The following is a 9,154-nucleotide window of genomic DNA, read 5'->3' on the forward strand; positions in this document are numbered from 1 at the left end:
TGCCTGCCCTGATGTGTCCCTCTGCCTCCTGATGCTGCCTGCCTTGCTGTGTTCCCCAAGCCTCCTGATGCTGCCTGTGTTGCTGTGTCCCTCTCCTTCGTGATGCTGCCTACCCTGATGTGTCCCTCTCCCTCCTGATGCTGCCTGCCTTGCTGTGTTCCCCAAGCCTCCTGATGCTGCCTGTCTTGCTGTGTCCCTCTCCTTCGTGATACTGTCTGCCTTGCTGTGTCCCTCTCCTTCGTGATGCTGCCTGCCCTGATGTGTCCCTCTCCCTCCTGATGCTGCCTGCCTTGCTGTGTTCCCCTCCCTCCTGATGCTGCCTGCCTTGCTGTGTTCCCCAAGCCTCCTGATGCTGCCTGCCTTGCTGTGTCCCTCTCCCTCCTGATGCTGCCTGCCTTGCTGTGTTCCCCTCCCTCCTGATGCTGCCTGCCTTGCTATGTTCCCCCAGCCTCCTGATGCTGCCTGCCCTGCTGTGTTCTTCTCCCTCCTGATGCTGCCTGCCTTGATGTGTCCCTCTCCCTCCTGATGTTGCCTGTCTTGCTGTGTTCCCCTCCCTCCTGATGCTGCCTGCCTTGCTGTGTCCCTCTCCCTCCTGATGCTGCCTGCCTTGCTGTGTCCCTCTCCCTCCTGATGCTCCCTGCCTTGCTGTGTTCCCCAAGCCTCCTGATGCTGCCTGCCTTGCTGAGTCCCTCTCCCTCCTGATGCTGCCTGCCTTGCTGTGTCCCTCTCCTTCGTGATACTGCCTGCCTTGCTGAGTCCCTCTCCCTCCTGATGCTGCCTGCCTTGCTGTGTTCCCCAAGCCTCCTGATGCTACCTGCCTTGCTGTGTCCCTCTCCTTCGTGATACTGCCTGCCTTGCTGAGTCCCTCTCCCTCCTGATGCTGCCTGCCTTGCTGTGTTCCCCAAGCCTCCTGATGCTGCCTGCCTTGCTGTGTCCCTCTCCTTCGTGAGGCTGCCTGCCTTGCTGTGTCCCTCTCCTTCGTGATGCTGCCTGCCCTGATGTGTCCCTCTGCCTCCTGATGCTGCCTGCCTTGCTGTGTTCCCCAAGCCTCCTGATGCTGCCTGTCTTGCTGTGTCCCTCTCCTTCGTGATACTGTCTGCCTTGCTGTGTCCCTCTCCTTCGTGATGCTGTCTACCCTGATGTGTCCCTCTCCCTCCTGATGCTGCCTGCCTTGCTGTGTTCCCCAAGCCTCCTGATGCTGCCTGCCTTGCTGTGTCCCTCTCCTTCGTGATGCTGCCTGCCCTGCTGTGTCCCTCTCCCTCCTGATGCTGCCTGCCTTGCTGTGTTCCCCAAGCCTCCTGATGCTGCCTGCCTTGCTGTGTCCCTCTCCTTCGTGATGCTGCCTGCCCTGATGTGTCCCTCTCCCTCCTGATGCTGCCTGCCTTGCTGTGTTCCCCTCCCTCCTGATGCTGCCTGCCTTGCTGTGTTCCCCAAGCCTCCTAATGCTGCCTGCCTTGCTATGTCCCTCTCCTTCGTGATGCTGCCTGCCCTGATGTGGCCCTCTGCCTCCTGATGCTGCCTGCCTTGCTGTGTTCCTCTCCCTCCTGATGCTAGCTGCCTTGCTGTGTTCCCCAGCCTCCTGATGCAGCCTGCCTTGCTGTGTTCCTCTCCCTCCTGATGCTGCCTGCCTTGCTGTGTCCCTCTCCCTCCTGATGCTAGCTGCCTTGCTGTGTTCCCCAGCCTCCTGATGCAGCCTGCCTTGCTGTGTTCCTCTCCCTCCTGATACTGCCTGCCTTGCTGTGTCCCTCTGCACCTGATGCTACCTGCCTTGCTGTGTTCCCTTTCCCTCCTGATGCTGCCTGCCTTGCTGTGTTCCCCCAGCCTCCTGATGCTGCCTGCCTTGCTGTGTCCCTCTCCTTCGTGATGCTGCCTGCCTTGCTGTGTCCCTCTCCTTCGTGATGCTGCCTGCCTTGATGTGTCCCTCTCCCTCCTGATGCTGCCTGCCTTACTGTGTTCCCCAAGCCTCCTGATGCTGCCTGCCTTGCTGTGTCCCTCTCTTTCGTGATGCTGCCTGCCTTGCTGTGTCCCTCTCTTTCGTGATGCTGCCTGCCTTGCTGTGTCCCTCTCCTTCGTGATGCTACCTGCCTTGCTGTGTCCCTCTCCTTCGTGATGCTGCCTGCCTTGCTGTGTCCCTCTCCTTCGTGATGCTACCTGCCTTGCTGTGTCCCTCTCCTTCGTGATGCTGCCTGCCTTGCTGTGTCCCTCTCCTTCGTGATGCTGTCTGCCTTCCTGTGTCCCTCTCCCTCCTGATGCTGCCTGCCTTGCTGTGTCCCTCTCCTTCGTGATCCTGCCTGCCTTGCTGTGTCCCTCTCCTTCGTGATGCTGTCTGCCTTCCTGTGTCCCTCTCCCTCCTGATGCTGCCTGCCTTGCTGTGTCCCTCTCCTTCGTGATGCTGCCTGCCTTGCTGTGTTCCCCAAGCCTCCTGATGCTGCTTGCCTTGCTGTGTCCCTCTCCTTCGTGATGCTGCCTGCCTTGCTGTGTCCCTCTCCTTCGTGATGCTGTCTGCCTTCCTGTGTCCCTCTCCCTCCTGATGCTGCCTGCCTTGCTGTGTCCCTCTCCCTCCTGATGCTGCCTGCCTTGCTGTGTCCCTCTCCTTCGTGATGCTACCTGCCTTGCTGTGTCCCTCTCCTTCGTGATGCTGCCTGCCTTGCTGTGTCCCTCTCCTTCGTGATGATGCCTGCCTTGCTGTGCCTCTCCTTCGTGATGCTGCCTGCCTTGCTGTGTTCCCTCTCCCTCCTGATGCTGCCTGCCCTGATGTGTCCCTCTCCCTCCTGATGCTGCCTGCCTTGCTGTGTTCCCCAGCCTCCTGGTGCAGCCTGCCTTGCTGTGTTCCTCTCCCTCCTGATACTGCCTGCCTTGCTGTGTTCCCTTTCCCTCCTGGTGCTGCCTGCCTTGCTGTGTTCCCCCAGCCTCCTGATGCTGCCTGCCTTGCTGTATCCCTCTCCCTCCTGATGCTGCCTGCCTCCTGTGTCACCCCAGCCTCATGATGCTGCCTGCCTTGCTGTGTCCCTCTCCCTCCTGATACTGCCTGCCTTGCAGTGTTCCCCTCCCTCCTGATGGTGCCTGCCTTCCTGTGTTCCCCAGCCTCCTGTTGCTGCCTGCCTTGCTGTGTCCCTCTCCCTCCTGATGGTGCCTGCCTTGCTGTGTTTTTCTCCCTCCTGAAGCTGCCTGCCTTGCTGTGTTCCTCTCCCTCCTGTTGCTGCCTGCCTTGCTGTGTCCCACTCCCTCCTGATGCTGCCTGCCTTACTGTGTTCCTCTCCCTCCTGAAGCTGCCTGCCTTGCTGTGTTCCTCTCCCTCCAGATGCTGCCTGCCTTGCTGTGTTCCCCAGCCTCCTTATGCTGCCTGCCCTGATGTGTCCCTCTCCCTCCTGATGCTGCCTGCCTTGCTGTGTTCCCCAAGCCTCCTGATGCTGCTTGCCTTGCTGTGTCCCTCTCCTTCGTGATGCTGCCTGCCTTGCTGTGTCCCTCTCCTTCGTGATGCTGTCTGCCTTCCTGTGTCCCTCTCCCTCCTGATGCTGCCTGCCTTGCTGTGTCCCTCTCCTTCGTGATGCTACCTGCCTTGCTGTGTCCCTCTCCTTCGTGATGCTGCCTGCCTTGCTGTGTCCCTCTCCTTCGTGATGATGCCTGCCTTGCTGTGCCTCTCCTTCGTGATGCTGTCTGCCTTGCTGTGTTCCCTCTCCCTCCTGATGCTGCCTGCCCTGATGTGTCCCTCTCCCTCCTGATGCTGCCTGCCTTGCTGTGTTCCCCAAGCCTCCTGATGCTGCCTGCCTGTCTTGCTGTGTCCCTCTCCTTCGTGATACTGTCTGCCTTGCTGTGTCCCTCTCCTTCGTGATGCTGCCTACCCTGATGTGTCCCTCTCCCTCCTGATGCTGCCTGCCTTGCTGTGTTCCCCAAGCCTCCTGATGCTGCCTGTCTTGCTGTGTCCCTCTCCTTCGTGATGCTGCCTGCCTTGCTGTGTTCCCTCTCCCTCCTGATGCTGCCTACCCTGATGTGTCCCTCTCCCTCCTGATGCTGCCTGCCTTGCTGTGTTCCCCAAGCCTCCTGATGCTGTCTGCCTTGCTGTGTTCCCTCTCCCTCCTGATGCTGCCTACCCTGATGTGTCCCTCTCCCTCCTGATGCTGCCTGCCTTGCTGTGTTCCCCAAGCCTCCTGATGCTGCCTGCCTTGCTGTGTCCCTCTCCTTCATGATGCTGCCTGCCTTGCTGTGTTCCCTCTCCCTCCTGATGCTGCCTACCCTGATGTGTCCCTCTCCCTCCTGATGCTGCCTGCCCTGATGTGTCCCTCTCCCTCCTGATGCTGCCTGCCCTGATGTGTCCCTCTCCCTCCTGATGCTGCCTGCCTTGCTGTGTTCCCCAAGCCTCCTGATGCTGCCTGCCTGTCTTGCTGTGTCCCTCTCCTTCGTGGTACTGTCTGCCCTGATGTGTCCCTCTCCCTCCTGATGCTGCCTGCCTTGCTGTGTTCCCCAAGCCTCCTGATGCTGCCTGCCTTGCTGTGTCCCTCTCCTTCGTGATGCTGCCTGCCTTGCTGTGTTCCCTCTCCCTCCTGATGCTGCCTGCCCTGATGTGTCCCTCTCCCTCCTGATGCTGCCTGCCTTGCTGTGTTCTTCCAGCATCTGCAGTTTTTTTTGTCTCTAACCTCCTTGGTTGGTCAAGCTACATAAAGTGAAATGGGCTTGGTTGGGAAAAATAGAGGGTAGCAAGAGAAAAGAGATAGATACCTTTGATATGAAGGATCTATTTCTTTGAACAGAGTTTATTTTTTATTCGATCCGGGCTGCTGAATAAATGATGTGCCAGTATATTGTAATCATTCCTGCTGATGCTATTACTGGGCAAATAAGATCCCAAATTGAAATCTGTTTCTTCAATCTTATTTTGGTTTGGTTTAAATGGGATCTCTCACTGAAACATAACCACACAATGTTGCAGATTTGGTTTTAACAATAAAAAATAACTTTATTCAGCAAAATAAATGATGATAAAATAGAGTAAGCCAATTGGTTTCAATACAACGCTCTTCAGATTTTGAAATGTGATAAAATAATTAATCCTAAAAACATTCCATTACAGATTCCAAAAACATCACTGGGCATTAAATATTTCCAAACACACACAAAATCCATATGCCTTTGGTTTAAAATTCAAACCTCTAACCCTGTATAACTAAGTGTCTGTCTGTTTGTACCTCTCTATGACCAGTTGTTCTGATGGATGTGTCCATCCATGTGTGTATCTCTCTGATCTTGGGAAGGAGTCACAAATACACATCTCTAATTCCTGAAATAAAAATCACCAATTCACCTAATGAGTATTGTTGAACATGTAGCTAAATTCCCCTGATATAAAGTGAAGGTGCTAGTGTTGGACCGGAGTTGACCAGATCAGATGTCACATGACTCCAGGTTATTTGTCAGATTTATTTGAAATCACATTATTTGTGATTTGAGGTGACCTCACCTAATGAAGGAGCAGCACGCTGAAACTTTGTGATTGCAAATAAACCTGGTATGGTGTAACTTCAAACCCTGTCTCTTTATATAAGATAACATAATTGGGTTGTGGTAATTCAAATTCCAGCCTAGATGCCCATAGATTTGCAGCAGCACTAAAAATATAAATGTTTTATTCAATGAACAAAGTTGTTAGTTTGTTTCACCTTTTTCCTGTTATAAGTGCAAGAGACTTTACTTCAGTTTCTTCACTGAAATGAGCAGAATTTATCATCAACAAATTTATTCTTTCAACAAGTTGGAATTAAACTATATCCCCTTAATCCCAACACAGGCAAGCCAATACTGCAGAAATGGCACAGGTTGGAGGGGGGGAAAGGCACTTGAGTTCAAAGGATAAATAAAAGGGAAAACTGCTCATGATCAAGTAGATTTCCTGTTGTCAATATTACAATGCTGATCATGGTAGAATTAATTAGATCTTCAAATTTAACCAGTTTCAGTGAGAGTCTGTTAGAGTTGAGTCTTAGAATGGAGTTAACCGTTCAGCTCTCTACTTAAGAGGCAAAAAAAGACATTAATTTCTAGAACTTCCTCAGGTTCCCAGAAGATGCTTTACTGGGAGACAGGTCTCTATCCCTTGTCCTAAAAAGATTGTTCTTTTCTGGGTGAGCAAGACTGCCGGCTTCTTGGAAGTTTTTATTTCAACTTACAAACGTAAGTGTGCACAGAAACAGCACCTTTAGTTCAGAGGCTGTTACTAGGCAATCTTCAGTATAGGGCCTCTTCAATCAGTTTGGTAAATATCATCATAAAATCCATATTTCATCCATCTGTTAAATGGTTTACCTTGCATTCTTTCCGCAAGGTTAGTTATCCCTTTGCAACAATAGATGAACTACAGCCCTCTACAACTTACGAATGTTCAGTCATTCCTGCTGAACACACCTCCCAGAAATCATATGGGTGAAACTCTTTTCCAATGTAAAATGCCCAGTACGTTTCATTATCCAATTTCGTCATAGGCCGTGAACGTAAACATGTATTCCCAAAAAAGGACAGCAAAATCCCAGTGTTCACTGATTTGTTTATATTGATTTTTGCTGCCATACTGCAGACGTTAGGAGTCTTTGTGATTAGGACTGAAACTACAGTTTCCCCTTTTTAACATAGTACCTGTTCAGTTATTGAACAACCTGGACAGTTGAACGTATTTTGTGGATAGTACAAACTTTTCAACGTGTAATTTTTAGTTGTATTTTCAATTCAATTGTAAACCCCCAACGTAAATTTTGGAATAAACATTGGACTTTTACTGCTGTTGTTGGTTTGTTTAGGGGTAACTTTTGACATCCAAGCTTGATGGAAAGTCTGCAGATCCATTCCACGAATGCAAACATCAGGCTGCATGGTTTTGTTCTTGGCAATAAGTTAGACGTTTGTCAGTTCACTTCCTACTTCACAGTCGACAGTACAAAACTAATAGTACCATGACGGAGGCAATGAGGGAGCACTGATAGAAGGGCAGGACCGAGGGAGCACTGATGGAAGGGCAGTAATGAGGAAGCACTGATGGATGGGCAGTAACGAGGGAGCACTGACGATAGGGCAGTAACGAGGGAGCACTGATGGAAGGGCAGTAACAAGGGAGCACTGACGGAAGGACAGTAGTGAGGGAGCACTGACAATAGGGCAGTAACGAGGGAGCACTGATGGATGGGCAGTAACGAGGGAGCACTGACGATAGGGCAGTAACGAGGGAGCACTGATGGAAGGGCAGTAACGAGGGAGCATTGATGGAAGGACAGTATCGCGGGAGCATTGATGGAAGGGCAGTATCGAGGGAGCATTGATGAAAGGGCAGTATCGAGGAAGCACTGATGGAAGGACAGTATCGCGGGAGCATTGATGGAAGGGCAGTAGCGAGGGGGCAGTGAAGGGAGGACAGTATCGAGGGAGCACGATGGAAGGGAGTAACGAGGGAGCACTGATGGAAGGGCAGTAACGAGGGAGCACTGATGGAAGGGCAGTATCGAGGGAGCATTGATGAAAGGGCAGTATCGAGGAAGCACTGATGGAAGGGCAGTATCGAGGGAGCATTGATGAAAGGGCAGTATCGAGGAAGCACTGATGGAAGGACAGTATCGCGGGAGCATTGATGGAAGGGCAGTATCGAGGGAGCATTGATGAAAGGGCAGTAGCGAGGGGGCAGTGAAGGGAGGACAGTATCGAGGGAGCACGATGGAAGGGAGTAACGAGGGAGCATTGATGGAAGGGCAGTATCAAGGGAGCACTGATGGAAGGGCAGTATCGAGGAACATTGATGGAAGGGCAGTATCAAGGGAGCATTGATGGAAGGGCAGTAACGAGGGAGCATTGATGGAAGGGCAGTAAGGAGGGAGCACTGATGGAAGGGCAGTATCGAGGGATCTCTGATGGAAGGGCTGTAGTGAGGGAGCATTGATGGAAGGGCAGTAGTGAGTGAGCACAAATGGATGGGCAGTAGCGAAGGAGCACTGAAGGAAGGGCAGTAGTGAGGGAGCATTGATGGAAGGCCAGTATCGAGGAAGAACTGATGGAAGGGCAGTATCGAGGGAGCATTGTGGAAGGGGAAGACCAAGGGAGCACTGATGGAAGGGCAGTAATGAGAGAACATTGATGGAAGGGCAGTATCGAGGGAGCATTGTGGAAGGGGAAGACCAAGGGAGCACTGATGGAAGGGCAGTAATGAGAGAACATTGATGGAAGGGCAGTATCGAGGGAGCATTGATGGAAGGGCAGTAACGAGGGAGTACTGATGGAAGGGCAGTAATGAGGGAGCACTGATGGAAGGGCAGTATCGAGGGTATACTGATGGAAGGGCAGTATCGAGGGTATACTGATGGATGGGCAGGAGGGAGGGAGCATTGATGGAAAGGCAAGGTCAAGGGAGCACTGATGGAAGGGCAGTTTCGAGGGAGCATTGATGGAAGGGCAGTATCGAGGGAGCACTGATGGAAGGGCAATATCGAGGGAGCACTGATGGAAGGGCAGTATCGAGGGAGCATTAATGCAGGGGCAGTAGTGAGGGACCATTGATGGAAGGGCAGTAGCGAGGGATCACTGATGGAAGAGCAGTATCGAGGGAGCACTGATGGAAGGGCAGTATTGATGGAAGGGCAGTAGAGAGGGAGCCCTGATGGAAGGTAAGTAACGAGGGAGCACTGATGCAAGGACAGTATCGAGGGAGTACTGATGGAAGGGCAGTAGGGAGGGAGCATTGATGGAAGGGCAAGGTCAAGAGAGCACTGATGGAAGGGCAGTTTCGAGGGATCCCTGATGGAAGGGCAGTAACGAGGGAGCTCTGTTGGAAGGGCAACGAGTGAGCACTGATGGAAGGGAGTAACGAGGAAGCATTGATGGAAGGGCAGTACCAAGGGATCACTGATGGAAGGGCAGGACCGAGGGAGCACTGATCGATGGGCAGTAACGAGGGAGCATTGATAGAAGGGCAGTACCGAGGGGAGCATTGATGGAAGGGCGGTATCGAGGGAGCACTGATGTAAGGGCAGTATTGAGGGAGCACTGATGGAAGGGCAGTACCGAGGGAGTATTGATGGAAGGGCAGTATTGAGGGAGCACTGATGGAAGGGCAGTAGTGAGGGAGCATTGATGGAAGGGCAGTATCGAGGGAGCATTAATGCAGGGGCAGTAGTGAGGGACCATT

Source organism: Chiloscyllium plagiosum, unplaced genomic scaffold, assembly GCF_037043375.1.
Source record: "Chiloscyllium plagiosum isolate Xiang-an unplaced genomic scaffold, Cpla_swu_hap1 HiC_scaffold_44, whole genome shotgun sequence".
In the NCBI taxonomy this organism is placed as follows: domain Eukaryota; kingdom Metazoa; phylum Chordata; class Chondrichthyes; order Orectolobiformes; family Hemiscylliidae; genus Chiloscyllium; species Chiloscyllium plagiosum.